Here is a 3,088-nt window from a genome sequence, read left to right as displayed (position 1 = left end):
AATTTAGGCCTATTAAATCGTTTTTTGAGGATGTTGCCGGTGACGGGGACCGGATCGCGGCACAGATTCGGAAATGTCTCGACCAGACCTACCGATGGGGCGAATAAAAATTTTTAGTCGGTCGGTCCCCTTTTTTGAAGATTGAGTAGGTTTGCTCGGAAACGGTGAGAAATTTGTTCCCTTTTTTGGCCCGCCCTTCTATTCAAAAAATAGGGGGAGGGCCTATGCATTTGCCTTTGTGTCTGTGTGTTGTTGTTGTTGTTGTTGTTGTTGTTGTTGTTGGCGTCTGTGTACAAGGAAGGAGTTGAGCTTGAGTAACCAGATTTGGAGGGTACTTCAGGAGTACCGTCCAAACAAATAATCCGGTGGTGCAAATCCCGTCCGGGTCGCACAAGGGCTGCTGCAGGTGCATCATGGTTTACATGAGCGGGAGGGGGACTTCCGCCATTATTGGTGCTAGCAGGGGGCACATAGGGGTATTTTTGGAATCGGGGCGACGAGACAAGATGAATGGACCTGGTCCCGACCCCATCGGCCGCTTTTACAAGTTGCCCAGATCAGGATCTTCGAAAAAGGGGCTCGACCGACTAAAAAAATTTATTGCAGATTTCGATTGGTCTCAGCAAGACCTTTTCAACGAGGGGTCGGAAAGGGGGTCCAGGAGCCCGACTTCGTCTATTAGTCACATCAGGATCTTGAAAAAAGGGGGTCGACCGACTGAAAATTTTTACTTAAGTTTTCGATAGGTCTTGGCAAGACCTCTTCAACGAGGGGTCGGAAGGGGGGTCCAGGAGCCCGCCTTCATGAGTTATGGGGAAAAGTGCGACGGACTCGTTTTGCGCTCCAGCTGTGCCTCTATTGCAAGGAGTTGCAGTAGCATGGCAAATATGGGTATTTTCGGAATGAGGGCGAAGAGACAAATGAAACGGGCATATTCTAAGGACAGTTGGAGTAAAAAGTGTAAGGACTATTGCATATTGTGAATAGAAGGGCGGGCCTGAGTCACGATGGTACATCGATAACTTTGCTTTACCCGCTCACGGTGTGTGTGATGCGAGCGGGCCGAAGGCCCGGGCCTTCGACTGGCTAAGTTGGGTCTGATGCGAGGGCCGAAGGCCCGAGAAAAGGCCGCCGGCAGGCCAAGCTGGGCCGGCCCCCTGTCGAACCGAGTTGCCGGCGCAGCGAAGCGGAGCTGGCAACTCGGTTCGACGGAAGGGCGGGCCCTAGCTTGTTGGAATCGGGGCGACGAGACAAGATGAATGGACCTGGTCCCGACCCCATCGGCCGCTTTTACAAGTTGGCCAGATCAGGATCTTCAAAAAAGGGGGTCGACCGACTAAAAAAATTTATTGCAGATTTCGATTGGTCTCAGCAAGACCTTTTCAACGAGGGGTCGGAAAGGGGGTCCAGGAGCCCGACTTCGTCTATTAGTCACATCAGGATCTTGAAAAAAGGGGGTCGACCGACTGAAAATTTTTACTTAAGTTTTCGATAGGTCTTTATCACAGACGCACTGCCCAGGTCACACTGGTCAATGCCTCTGCGATGCGCACGCACCTCTGCAGCGCTCAGCGCGCTAGCTGCCGTGCTATCTGACGCGCGTGCCTATGCAGAAAACATAGGCCGCGTCGCCCCGTGTTAAATGCCAGCTAACTAACACGACTGGCAGATAGGTTGCCTAGTAATCAGGCGTTAGCCAGCAGTGCTGGAGTAATCTGATTGTCACCGGCCTGTGGCCGATGCGTTCACCTTAGATGTTAGGGATTGAGCACGTGCCTCCCTCACGGAGCCCCGACTCGGGAGAAGCTCCAGTCAGTATTCTACCAACCACCGTAGCGGAAACACCTGAGCCCTCTCCGCCGAATACCCCGTCCGCGAAAGTGTCCGCGTGTGCCCGAGTACTCAACCAACCCGTGTGTCGTTACTTCACCCCTTCACGAACCCGTAGAACACGCTGCGGCTAGACGGTTACGCGAGTGATCAGTGCAGTGAAACCTAGTGACTGAGGACCAAGTGCAAAGCATCCCTCGACCCGGTTTGACCCCGCGGCGAGCTGGATTAGGCAGCCTCACACAGCAACCCCACTTCACCTCCGCAACCCCCGGCCAACGTGTGATATGGTGCATCTAGCCGGGTTTCTCCAAGACGACGAAGGTGTGAGCACCGCGTGAAGCGGTTCACCTAGCCTGGTTCTCCATTGGACAAAAGGAACGAAGACGACAAAGGTGTGAGTACCCAATAATTTACTCATTGACAACGCAACAATGTCAAGAATCGACGATTTACTGCCAGTCAGCGCACTAGTAAATACAATTTGCAAGGTGACAAAACGGATCGGAACCAACCCGAAAGTCATCATTAAAAATGCCACCCACACTACGCTCTACACAGCGCAGGAAACTTTGAGGCAATTTCAGATTGCTTACAAACAATTAAAGACACCTGGCACTAAGTCTGAAGCGGCACTAGAAAATCTCGCGACGGAAATTAAGAAGGGCCACCCCGATGTCGAACAAGTTGTTTTTCTTAAAACAAAAAGCACAGTCATCGGGCCAGATGACCTACTTATTGACACGGATGAACTCTCAGCAATTGTAACCCAGTACAAAGAGGAAGTCGAGGCGGCTGGCGCAGTTTATGGCGGAAGCCCCTCCGATTTCTTGAGGTCAATTCTGATCCGAATTGGCACTGTCCGAGATACCCGGTCCAGAAAAACGCTGAGCAGTCAGCAGCATGCACTTCTTAGCCCAAGCAGAACAACACCCGACCAAGCGGAATCTCTTAACACGCCCCCGGAAGGAGCTTGTGGTCCTGTCCCTGTTTCGTTCAGTACGCCGTCTGCCTCGTCTACCCTTCCCCTGGGAGATCGACCTTTGATTTACCAGGAAATTGTTGGTGACATGGGCACGACACAGGCCGTCCTCCAGGCCCAGCAGGACGCACTGCGAAGCTCCGTTAGGGACCTCCAGGCCAAGCAAGCAGCTGAGGCAAGGAGATTTGTTGGCTTTGAACTTGAAACGCGTGCAGCCGAGCAACGACAGTCGCTGGCCTTGCAACAACGCCCACTTTTTTGGCAACGTGTGATATC

This window comes from Thrips palmi, unplaced genomic scaffold, assembly GCF_012932325.1.
Source record: "Thrips palmi isolate BJ-2018 unplaced genomic scaffold, TpBJ-2018v1 HiC_scaffold_12, whole genome shotgun sequence".
NCBI classification, from domain to species: Eukaryota; Metazoa; Arthropoda; class Insecta; order Thysanoptera; family Thripidae; genus Thrips; species Thrips palmi.
This window is presented reverse-complemented; position numbering follows the sequence as displayed.